Source organism: Octopus sinensis, linkage group LG6, assembly GCF_006345805.1.
Source record: "Octopus sinensis linkage group LG6, ASM634580v1, whole genome shotgun sequence".
In the NCBI taxonomy this organism is placed as follows: domain Eukaryota; kingdom Metazoa; phylum Mollusca; class Cephalopoda; order Octopoda; family Octopodidae; genus Octopus; species Octopus sinensis.
Genome location: NC_043002.1, coordinates 52556116 through 52570186, shown reverse-complemented (window position 1 = coordinate 52570186; position 14071 = coordinate 52556116). Strand labels below are relative to the sequence as shown.

Here is a 14071-nt window from a genome sequence, read left to right as displayed (position 1 = left end):
TGACAGGGAATAATTAATGTAACATGTTTGTAGTGGAGCTACTTAAATTATATGGAGCATCCTCAATATCCAAGTGTGTTGTTTGCTATCAGATAATTTTCATTAATTACTCCATACCATGCAAAGAGTCTTCCTATTTTGCCAACTTGGTAATTACTCGATTCATGAGTAGCTATTCTTTCCGTCACCTTTCTGCTTATCTGGTAAAGTGTTATTGTTTTCAAGATGCGCGACTGAGCTTATATAAAGTATTTACATATATAAGCCATTTGTATTTTGATAAGAAACAAAATATAGACTATGTTTCAAGGGTCTCAAATGTGTTTCCTTTCGGAAATCAATAGTGTATTCCCATGTTGTAGCTGTTTGGATGTTGACTATATCTCTTTACTAATTCCTTGAATGCAGCTGCTACAAATTCAGACATACTGGTTTGGTGTTCGGCCAGACATTGGAACTTTCTCAATTGCAGGAGATTTCCTGTGGCTTGCAGTTCTGAAAATAAAAACGAATTCTATGCTGACTATAGCGAGTCATGCGTCTGGAACCAAGGCTTGTTTTATCTATTTCCTTTCTGGTCTATTGCACTTTTTGTTTATCTTGAACGCTTTTGTTTTGTATTCTGTCCCAGTATGCTTGAATTTCCGTTTTGTTTTTAAAACTCGTAGAACTTTTATAACTTGACTCAACTACCTTGTTTTCGTGGAAGAAGCGCTCACACATTAAGGCACTTCTTATACTGCATGTCATTGCCCCAGCATGGCAGCAATCTAATGACTGAAACAAGTACAAGAATAAAAGAATATATACATACATATACATACGTATATATGAACAAAGGCACGCATTTATACGATGTGCTTCTAGGGTGTTGTGTCTAACAAATTCACTCACAAGTCATTAGTCAGCCCAGGGCTATAATAAAAGACACTTGTCTACGGAGTTGCGCAGTGTGACTGAACTCGAAATCAAGTGTTTCTTAATAACACAGTTATGCCTGTACATATTTCTATAATTTTCTAAGGTAACTCCTTAATGCTAGTTTTAGTCGAACCGTTACAGCGGTGAGCTGGTAGAATCATTAGCACGTCAAGCGAAATGCCTAGCGACCTTTTGTCTGTATTCACGTTCTGAATTCAAATTCCGCAGGGGTCGACTTTGCCTATTATCCTTTCAGGGTCGATAAAATAAGTATCAGTTGAACATTGGGATCAGTTTAATCGGCTTAGACTTTCTCCCAAACCTGCTGGCCTAGTGAAAAAATTTGAAACAAATATCAGTTGGACCTTTGTGATGCTTGTTTTTATTTTGCTCATTATTAAGCGAGCTGGCAGATTCGTTAGCGTGTCAGCAAATGCGGTGCATTACTTTTTCTACTTCATTATGTTCAGTGTTCAAATCCGATAGAGGGCAACCATTCTTTTCCGTCCTCTGTGGTTGCATCATTTGTTGAATGGTTTCTATGGAGACTTGTGTGTGATTTTCATTATCATTTGCGTGCTTTATCCCTTTTTTTCTCACTGCCCGTATTTCTTTTAACGCAACACCTTTTGTTTCGCGTGTGGCGGCTTTTCATAGTGCTTTGAGGGCTCAGTTATTTAAGTCTCTTCTTCTTCTTCTTCTTCTTCTTCTTCTTCTTCTTCTTCTTCTTCTTCTTCTTCTTCTTCTTCTTCTTCTTCTTCTTCTTCTTCTTCTTCTTCTTCTTCTTCTTCTTCTTCTTCTTCTTCTTCTTCTTCTTCTTCTTCTTCTTCTTCTTCTTCTTCTTCTTCTTCTTCTTTCTATAGTTGCATGCAAACAAAATTTTCACAGCGTCACCAGTTATACCTTTGTATTCCTGTGGTGTGCTTTAATTATCTTTCGCTATTCCGAGAAGTTATTTGTGCTACATATAATGCACAGTGTTTGGAGTTGATTATATATCATAGTGATGTTTCTATCTTTTCTCTAGGAAGCCTTTATAATATGCAGAAGTAATTGTATAGAAAATGTTCCGTTAGAGTTATATTTCCGTATGGGTATTGTATTGAATGTATGCTACGTGATTTGGGCAACTGAATCAAATCCGTCTTTCTTAGTATTTAGACTGTAAAAGAAGTAAGATTATATTTGATCTGAGGCCATGTGTTGAAACAAAAGCAATTAGCAAGGAAGATACATATTAGCCATTCGAAAGCACACATGGTCGGTCTGTTAACTTTACTAAAGCATTTCAGGTAAGTGACCAGGTTGTAGTTGGTGCGACGAAAAGTTTGGTACCAGGTAATGTATAGTTAAATGAATTTAACAATATTTGCGTAGTTTTGAATAGATAATATGTCTTACACGCACTAAGTGCTATATTTTGTATTATGCGCAGTTATTAACTGTGGCATGGCCTTGATGTCTTACATCAAATTTATTTTTTATCAAACCAAGTATTGACCTATTCTGCTTTTGCTTTTAGGTACCATGTGTTGATTATTTCTATTTCAAGATCATTCTGCTTTGATAGCGTTTAGAATTCCTGCCCGTAATTGTTTTAGGTCGCAAGAGATCAAAATGGCTGCCGTATATCATAGACTATGCAGTTATACTTGTTAATCGTTGATTCATTCATCACTGTTCTGGTATAATACGGTATACCCAATCGTGAACCGTGTTACGCTTATTACGATTTGATTTGTGATAACACGGATCGGCGATCAATCAGAAATTCTTCTTGGGCTGTAAAAGTGTCCAGTGACCATCCGCATTGCTCAGCGAGTCACAATGTACTGCTTATCGTTCGTGTTTCCATCACCGTGCACAGATACTGCGTATTCTTTATATAGATTTACATACACGAGCTCTTATTATTCATATATCAGTAATTCATTTAATACGGTATTTTTTGGAACCAAGCATACATAACCGAGGACAGATATACTCACTTTTGTCATTGATATATATTTGATTCCTTGTGAATGTGCACAACCATGCCCTAAACATTTAATCGCCCTATCATTGTCACCCAGCTACTTTTACCATTTACATCCCTTTAAAAATGTGTCTGTGCATAACCTAGTGGATATAGTACTAATACAACCATTTCAAGGGACATATTCAATGCTTGCACGAGCTGGACAGCGTCCAAGAATAGTCTTGGTTAATTGTTTATTTTGATTGGTTAGTTTTCTGTTCATGTCAGCCACTTATGTCAGTTTAATTTTTCGATTTTCTTATTTTTTTTCATGCTCTGCAGGCATTACTAAATTGAAATCTAGCGTTACTACCTTTAGTACAAAGCATTTACGCCTTTGTGGTCTTTCATGGCGGTCAACTATTTCTCTGTCCAGTCTTGCAGGTTATTGACTATGGGCTACCGTTTTTCTCTTGTTTGTTCTTTGGTATTTTTTGTGTTCTGCTTTGAGTTTATCTTTTGTGCGTCAAGCGGATGAGAAAATGTGTGTCTGTCTGTGTTGTGTATGCGTGTATGTGTGTGCATGTGTGTGTGTGAGAGAGCGAGAGAGCGTGAAAGGGAGAGCGTGAGAGCGAGAACGCGAGAGAGAAAGGGAGAGACAGAAAGAAAAATAGAGAAAGAGAGAGAAAATGAAGGAGAGAAAAGAGAGAGAGAGTGCGTGAATGACTATGTTCATGCACATATATCTATGTGTATGAATGTCTGTATGTATGTGTGAATGTATATGTGTCTGATGTGTATATCTAAGTTAATTTGTGCTCGTGCGTGTATATTAAAATGTGTGAGTTTATACAGCAGTGCACGTTTCTGCACATGTGTGTAGAGAGTAAGATAGAGAGGAGAGAGATAGAAAGAAATTGAAAGACAAGGGGTTTATATATGTTCCTGAGAGAATATATATATATGTATATATATATATATATATATATATATATATATATATAATATATATATATATATATATATGTGCCTGCGTGAATATATGTATGTATGTATGTATGTATGTATGTATGTATGTATGTATGTATGTATGTATGTATGTGTATGTGTGTGATTTAATGAATGTGTATGCCCCTGTGCGTTTGTGTGTGTACGTGTACGTGTGAGCATGCGCGTGTAAAGAGAAAGAGAGAGAAGATGAGGGGTGTGAGTGCGTGAGTATATCTGTATGCGTGGATATATGAGTATGTGCGAGTATATAAATAAAGCAAGGATCATTGAATTTCCCAAGTTGCACTGATGCTATTTCCTCACCTTTATTAATAAATCTTCATCAACGTCTACAACGGTAACAACAACAGGATCAACAACAGTAGTCCTCTCCCATCACCATCACCAACAACAACATGAATAACGATTTCATAATAATGATGATGATGATGATGATGATGATATTAATAATAATAATAATAATAATAATTATAATAATAATAATAAAATAATAATAATAATAATAATAATAATAACAATAATAATAATAATACAAAGGCCACAGTACTATTAAGAAGCAAGGCACTAGATCAAAGCAGAAAAGACACAAGGCCGAAAAGAACTAACATTCGAAATGATAATATGATCATAGAAGTCGTTCTTGGAACTATTCAAAACAGAAACATAAAAGCATGCTCTCAGCCTCACACTTAATGACAAATGGAATATGAGATCAACCAGAGTTAATAAAGTTGAGAACCTTGTAGAAACAATAAAGAAAATAGAAGAAAACGTAACAACATAGTGGAATATGAATAAAGGCAATCCCTTTACCAAGTTACACGCAAGCAGCGCTATGAGAAAATAAACAAACATTAGCGCGAACTAAAGCATATTATGTTCCTGGAAATAAACTGTCCAAATATGAATACGTTGACTGATCTTATTCTATTAAGTAACTGTGATTCTACTGGGGGGAATCAGGGCTAGGTTCTAATAAAGGTACATATAAAATGTGAAGCAAATTTACTATTACATACAGCTATACGATAAAGGTCCTCTTTTTACTCAGTAGAATGAGGCACGAGGGGATCCAAAATGAAAAATAAATTTAAAAATCGAGAAAGAATAAAAGTAATAAGTATAATTTCAATTATAGATACAAAAGAAAAGTTTAAGTAAATTGTATCATTAAAAGTATGCCAAATAAGACTTTTCGTAAAACACTTGCATTTCGCCTAAGAAACAGTGATTTTGAATGAAATATAGCCCTTTCTAAGTATCATCGGTTGCCAACGTGAAAAACATTTGACTGAAAACTAGTATGGCAGTGATGATGACGTCAGAAAGGGGCGTATGGATGTAAAGAGAAACTACTGTTAAAATAGGCTGTTAAAGGGGACGGCAAAGAAAGAAAAAATAAACCTTGGGATGGTGTGAATTGACTATTGAAAAACCTTTGTTTGGACACCGTACTCTTGCTTACTGGAGACTCTATACACACAGGTACAACAGCACCAATTCTAGCATGGTATGTGATGCATGACTTGTCAAAATGGAAAAAAAAACTAAAATGGCACTCCGTCGGTTACGACGACATACGTTCCCGCTGATCCAATCAACGGAACAGCCTGCTCGTAAAATTAACGTGCAAGTGGATGAGCTCTCCACAGTTATGCATACCCTGAACGTAGTTTTCAGGGAGATTCAGCTTGACACAAGAATGTGACATGGTTGGCACTCTGAATTACATATACAAGTCATTTTTACCGGCCGAGTGTACTGGAGCAACGTGAAATACAGTGTCTTGCTCAAGGATACAACGCGTCGCTGGGAATCGAACTCACGACCTTACGATGGTGAGCCTAATCATTGTCACGCGCCTTCGCTATGTCAAGATGGAAAGCAACCATATTATGAACAGACAACGAGTACTTGATTAAATTCAGACCTATGCTCATCATAAAAGAGCAATCTTTCAAGGAGACTTCTTATAAATTCATTGGTTTTCGCATTTATAAATCGCAGCTTTACATAATATTGGAAATTGAGTGAATTGAAGAGCTTCAAACAGAAAACACTTGGAAACTAATAATAGCGTTCCCGAAATCTTTTCTCTCTTTATAAACACACACTAAAGTGCAAGTTAGGAGCTAACTATACTGACAAAAAGGATTTAGATACGAACAATATAATAGAAACAGATAATAATCAGAAGACTAAATCAAAATTGAATTCCAAAATATTATGAAGCAAAAATAGAGAGAAAGCTACTCCGTGCCTAATCCCCTCTGGGATTCGGTAGGGTGGAAGTAAACAAATGTGAAATCCAAGAACGGAATGCGTAATTTTAGTTATTTAAGATTCTAAAGCCATAAATAATAAGAAAATAAGGAAACAGAGTAACCATCAATCGTTGAATATGCAATCAGTACAACGAGACAATAGACTATATCTAACTGGAAGTTTATCCACGGAGATATAATCGACTCAGTGGATGTATTTACTGGACAGCGTGATATCACAGTGACGTGAAAACGTATAAGTATATATTAAACCCGTGTCAACAACTAGTCACAGTCATTTGGGATATACCTGTCCAGAAGAGACATGAATAGTTTTTGTTTCTGACTAAGGAACAAAGCCAATAATTTTAAAGGAGGGGAAGTTAATACCATCGACCCTAGTTCTTGAGTTGTATTGTATTTTATCGAACCTCAGTGGGTTTTGTAAGCAGAATTTAAAGTGTTAGAACAAAAGCTTCAAAGAATTTTTACTGACGCGTTAATCATTTACATTTGACGGATATTTGTCCTCATCTTGTTTGTTGTTAACACAACGTTTCGGATGGTATACCCTCCAGCCTTCATAATGTCTTGGGGAAATTTCGAACCTGGGTTCTCATTCCAATGTTATTTCTATTTTTCCTGTCACTTCACTGCCTAGAATCGAACTCGCTCTTAACCACTACGCTGCATGCCCAAGTGAATTTTAGGGCTTATAAATCTAATATTTTCCTATCCTTCCTTAATACCGGTTCCTATATGCTATTCATATCTGCACTCGGTCAGCTTAGCAAGTTATTGTGTCCTAGCATATGTGCTGATTCTTTTAGTTTTCATATTTTCCAGTGGTGTTCTCTGTCTATTATTTTAACTTCATCCCACAGGGGGAGGTGGTCTCCATTTTCCCATACATGATCATTTTTAACTTCATCCCACTGGGAGAGGTGGTCTCCATTTTTCCATACATGATGAAAGCTGGAGGGTATATCAGCCGAAACGTTGTGTTAACAACAAACAAGAGGAGGAGAAATATCCGTCAAATGTAAATAATGTACATAATTCCTCATCTCTTAAATATAGAACTGACGCGTTAATGTTTCTGACCACAGCTTTAATAGGAAACGAGATTATAAAGGCAATCCTTCCAGCTATACTTATTCTTAGAGAATTCGATTACTTACGACCAAAATATCACTAACCCTATTTACTGAAATTCCTTCAACGATATATTAGGAGGTAAAGTAGAAGAATCCTAAAACTGAAATAAGCGTGAGGTGGGTTATGAAAGCAGTAACCAGAAGCTACTTGGGCTCTGGGTATGGTAAATAAATTCTTTTATTGTTTTATTCTTTTATTTGTTTGACTCATTTGACTGCGGCTATGCTGGAGCACCGCCTCGAAGGGTCTTAGTCGAACAGATTGTCTCCAGGAGTTATTTTTTTAAAGCCTGGTTCTTATTCTATCGTTATCTTTTGCCGAACCGCTAATTTACGGGACGTAAACACACGAACACGGGTCGTCAAGTGTTGGTGGGGAGACAAGAACAGACACAAAGACACACACATCAGTGAAAGAAATCGACCTCAGGATTTATTCTTTGTAAGCCTAGTACTTATCCTATCGAGTCTTTTGCCGAACCGCTAAGCTTCGTGTACATAAACGCACCAACATCGGTTGTTAAGCGATGGTGGGGGAACAAACACATACACGAAGACACGCATAAATATATATACATATATATACACAACGGGCTTCTTTCAGTTTTTGCCTGCCAAATCCACTCATAAGAGTACATTACATGCAATAAGAGTACAATACATGCAATAAAAGTACATTACATGCAATAAGAGTACAATACATGCAATAAAAGTACATTACATGCAATAAGAGTACAATACATGCAATAGAAGTACAATACATGCAATAAAAGTACATTACATGCAATAAGAGTACAATACATGCAATAGAAGTACAATACATGCAATAAAAGTACATTACATGCAATAAGAGTACAATACATGCAATAGAAGTACAATACATACAATAAGAGTACAATACATGCAATAAGAGTACAATACATGACGGCGATGAGTTAGAGGTGCTTCAGAAACATCAATTGAAAATATGATAATGAGGATGATAATAACAATAAAGGCTTTAAATTTTGGACAAGGCCAGCAGTTTTAAGGGTGGGACATCCATCCCAGTACTCAACTACCACATTATTTCATCGGCACCGAAAGGCTGAAAGGTAAAGCCTGCGGCTTCAGCAGCATTTGAATTGAAAACGTAAGGCCAGAAGAAATGCAACTAAGCATTTTATTGGCCTGTTTAAGGATGCTGCCAACTCACCGCCATAGTAATGATGATAATAATGATGATGATGACGATAATGCATTCTAATATAGGCACCAGACCTGAAATTTCGCTTGGAGAGGGGTAGTCGATTACTTCGACACGAAAGGGAAAAAGGCAAAGCTGACCTTCGCGGAATTTGAACTCAGAACGTAAGAAAGGACGAAATGCTGCTAAATATTTTGCCTGACGAGCTAACAATTCAGCAAGCTCCCTGTCTTGATGATAATGATGAAGATGACGACGACGACGACGACGGTGATGGTTTCAAATTTTGGCACAAGGCCAGCAATTTCGGGGAGTGGTTGAGTTGATTTCATCGACCCCAGTGCTCAACTAGTACTTATTTTATGGGAACATTGCTGATGTGTGAACATTGCCACTGGGAAAACTGCCTAGTTGGGAGTATTGCCACCGGGAAATATTCAGTAAAATTTTACTTTCACACTCGCCTACAATTATAAATGGAATATGCGTGTGGGTGTGTGCATATGTATATGTATGTATGTATGTATGTATGTATGTATGTATGTATGTATGTATGTATGTATGTATGTATGTATGTATGTATGCATGTGTATATATATATATATATATATATATATATATACACATACACGTATGTACACACATAAATATTTACACACATTTACACACACACACAAATATATTCCATTTACAAATTATACGCAGTTGTGAAAGTCAAATTTTATTGTATATTTCCCACTGGCAATGCTCCCACGTGGGCAGTTTTCCTAGTAAAATGTTCACACATGGGCAGTGTTCCGAGTGGCAGTGCTCCCAGTGGCAATATTCTCACATGGGCAATGTTCCTTGTGGCAATCGTACGCGCACGTATTTTATCGACCGTGAAGTGATGAAGGGCAAAGTCGACTTCGGCGTAATTTGAACTCAGAACGGATGAAATGCCACTAAATATTGTGTCCGGCGTGCTAGCAATTCATCAAGCTCACTGACTTGATGATGATGTTGATGATGACGATGACGACGACGGTGATGATAATGATAATTAATATTATTGTTTTTTATCACCGGTCAATCTCATTTGTTTAATCATGGTTAATTAAAATGATTAATTATACAAATTCACATAAGGCTAAATACTAATACCGGATATTGCGTTTGAGGTCGTGGTGAATAGTTTAATAGTAGAGATTCAATATCTAAGAGTAGAATTATATAAAGCTTATTCATATTGGAAACGTTGAAGAAAAACAAAAATCTTGGCAATCTTATATACCCGATTACATCGACCAACAGAATTTGGCAATATTCCTACTTCAGCATTGTACCGCTTAGAAGGAACAAATCAAATAGGAAACCTCTATGTAGTCGCTTGACAAAAAAGCACCAAGAGACCTTTATGTCGTCTGAAAGAAAGGAAAGGAATATTGGGTAATATGAATCTAAATACACTATCTGAAAAAAAAAAGACAAACGGAATGAACTGGACTAGAAGGCAATCGCTCGGAAGTCTGCTAAATCCAGGCTGAGCAATTGTTAAATAACCAGTAGAACAGGAACAACCAAGTTGTTCGGATAGAAATATTGAATTCAGATTTTGGTACATGGTCAATAATTGTGTGGGATAGGGGTGGATAAATCGGTCGATTACATCGTCCCCAATGATTTACTGGCTTTTATTTTATCAACTCCTAAAGGTTGAAAGGTAAAGTCGACCTCGGCAGAATTTGAAATCAGAACGTGAAAACGGACGAAATACCGTTAAGCATTCTACCTGGCGTGCTAACGATTGTGCCTGGTCGCAACCTATATGCTCAGACAGAAATATTCATTTCTGATTTTGGGACAAAGCTAGAAATTTTGAGGATAGGAGGCTAATCTGTTATATCAACCCCAGTATTTGAGTAGTCCTTATTTTATTTTATAGATTATTGAAAGGTAAGGTACCCTCGGCTGGAAAACATAAAGAAGTGGATCAAGTGCCGTAAAGTTTTTTCCGACATCAAAGTCTCTGTCTTCTCATCATATAGAAGTAATTGTTCGCAACTTAAGGACACGGCCAGTTTTTTAAGGGAAGAAAGGGTCTGTCCATTCCACTCACCCCAATATTTAACAGGTACTTTATCTTATTGGTGGAGGTAAGTTGACCCTGATGTGCGTATAGAATTAATGGGGTATCTGAATAGATAGTAAACGTTATTTACATTCGAATGAAGGTGGTGAGCTGATAGAATCGCTATCACACCGGAAAAAATGATTAGCGGCGTTTCTTCCGGCTTTACATTCTGAATTCAAATTCCTGCGAGGTCGATTTTGCCTTTCAGCACTTCGAGATTGATGTCACTATAATCGACTAAGATTCTCAAGAATTTCGAGCCTTGTATCAATGGTAGAAAGAATTATTTATACATAAGTAAGACGAACATTAGGTCAACTTCCGTCTCTACATTATGCTTTAAGTATGTTTCAGTAGATTGCACTAAACATCACCTACGTTATACACGGAACTCCACGAACCAATGAAGGAACTTCTATTTCTCTCAAATTCCATACCACTGTTTTCTCCGCATATAGAAAAATAACGAAAAAACAAAACAGAATCAACAGGATTCCTACGGCTGGAATGTATTTGATTATATGTTTTCTCGATCAAGATTAACAACAGCAAAACGTGCATTACTTGAGCTAATGTTCAGCCCTTCATAAATCGCACGACATGTAAGAAATACTAACAAAATCTCACCATAAATCAGACTGGGTGTGTTGGACAGTGTAGTTCTAGATACATTATAATTGAAAATAAGTTGGGATGATAGTGTTTGGCCATAGATTTACTTGATTTCATATTTCCGACTGGAGGTAAGTAACATCACTAGCAGCAACAACAGCTAGGTTAAATATTATTTCCTGGTGTTTAAGGCACTTAACTATGGGTCTTCACATCAAATAATCTAAAGTTTTCTTGCTATTGCTATTTAATAATTTGCCAGTCAGCCCTCTATGAAATTTCAGCTGTGATAATCGCATCTCTTTCTAATATCTTTTCCTTTTCCACGAGTAAGATTTAAGGGAGATTTGTCTTATATTTCTTGTAATGTCGAACTATCATTAAGAGACCTCTCTTAGATTCAACGAATATATACTGTTATCTGCTTAGCATGGTGTATTTTGTTAGATGTCTGGAATCTTATGAATATACAACTACCATTATGTTGTTGAAACTTCAATCTACTGGCGACAATTTGTAAGAGACATTTGCTTAAGATAATTATTGAATATTTGATTTTACAAGTAGGATACCATTATTCTCATTCACCCTTTTCGTATCAAACCCGCCTGAGATCGTCCCTTGTCCCTATGACACAAACTGTTTGTTTTAAAGCTATCTAAATAAAAATCTATCAAACGTTTATGTTAACATTTGTTTCAAGCATCACCTTAATAATGATTTCAAATTTTGGCCCAAAGCCAGCAACTTCGAGTTGGGTGGGGGGGAAGTTGATTACACCGACAACCAGTATTCAACTGGTACTTATTTTATCGACCCCGAAAGGATGAAAGGTAAAGTAGACTTCAGCAGGATTTGAACTCAGAAAGTAAAGATGGACGAAATGCCGTAAACATTTTGCCCGGCGCGCTAACGATTCTGCCAGCCCGCCGCCTTAACAAACACCTCCTTAATATTGACTGGTGTGTTACAAATTTCTTCATCGTCTTAAAACTTTAATGAAACATAGACAGTGTATTTCAATAGAAATATGGTAACAAACGGGTTAGCGCAATCCTTAATGTCAAACATTATCGTAATGCCATACGCACAGGCACACTTTTCAATGTATCGACAGTAAGACTGAAGATCTCAAGCGAGACAATTTAAAGAAAACCTTGTTTTCAATATTTAACGTCTATTTAAGAGTGACGGACTGGCAGAATCATTAGCATGCCGGGTAGAATGCTTAGCGGCATTTCATCCACCTTTATTTTCTGAGTTCTAATTCTGCCGAGGTCGACTTTGCCTTTCGGGGTCGATAAAATAAGTACCAGTTGAGCACTGGGTCGTTGTCATCGATTTCTTCTCCCCTCAGAAGTTGCTAACCCTGTGCCAAAATTCGAAGCTATTCAAGATTACTCGATAATTTAACACAAGTACAATGTTGATGTGTAGACCAAACTAAGTATTATAGAAGCATTATTGAATTGCCGCCTTAATAGCGTCAAGAAACCATGGAATGCCATTCGTAGACAATTGATATAATGGAAATAAGAAAATTTTATGTCTTTTTCAGGACATTTCTCTCAATTTTTTTTTCTGTTAATCGCATATCTTAACACTTATTCCGGCCTAACCTTGCTTTTTCTACGCCATGAAGATTCCATCTCTTGTTTTACCTAATCATGTGACTTGTTTCGACTTTATTAATTGCCTGAAAATTTGACTCAATAGCTAGTTGATTCACTAAGGTAGTAATACTTCCTCAATACTTCGAAAGTACCAAAATTTTTAGGAACATAGTACACACAACCTAATAATTGATTTGCGATGTCTCTGTTATGTGTTTGCGTAATTTTCTTACATACATGCATACATATATACATACATACATAAATACATCCATTCACATGCAGAGAGAGAAAGAAAGAGAGAGAGAGAGAAAGAGAGAGGGAAGAGTTCAGGTGTACTCTGTTAGATTTATATGAATTTTAGAGCTATATATATATATATGTGTGTGTGTGTGTATACATATACATGTATGTATAATGCACACATACATACATATCTATGTACATACATATATATATATATATATATATATATATATATATATAGAGAGAGAGAGAGAGAGAGACTTCATACACTTAAACACACACACACACATCTTTATGCCGTATAATATAAAATATTTAAAATTTTTTGTCATAAAGAAAATATAGTGGTCCTATTTACTCATATTGGAATCTCTATCGTTGCTACATCATATATGCTTCAAGTATGCTTCGTCCATACATTAATATATATATATATAATATATATATATATATATATATATATATATATAGACATACATACATACATACATACATACATACATACACACACACACATACACACACACACACACACACACATATATATATATGTATATATATGTAATGGGAGAGGAGAGCGAGAAGGGATTGAGGGAGCGGGAAAGAGAGCCATGATTACACGTCTTCTAATTGGATGTCATTGTTTCTTGCAATATGTATTATTTCCTGCATATTTTTGAAAAATGTGTGAACAATGGTGTTCTTAAATTCTCCCATTCTGTATTTAGAATCTTTTCACATCTCTTCCACTTCCTTCTCTCTGTCATTTTTTAATATATCTAATGTGTCATTATATATATATATTTTTTTCATGTATTTGCAAAACATAATTTTCCTTTTTGATTTTGCGATTCTTTCTTCTCTTCACTATTACATTTTTTTTACTCATCCGTATTTTCCAAAATTCGCTGTATATTCCACCCCGACAACTTTCCGTATTCTATTATTTCTAATTATACATTTCAATCCACGTACGTATCGATTTTAGCAC

The 14071-nt window shown here is 35.9% G+C and overlaps 1 protein-coding gene across 4 annotated transcripts in view; it reads right to left on the bottom strand.

Moving 5' to 3' along the window:
* LOC115213095 (sodium-dependent serotonin transporter-like) overlaps positions 1 to 14071 on the bottom strand; it is a 592816-nt gene that overhangs the window by 223701 nt on the left and 355044 nt on the right. The window lies entirely within an intron of this gene.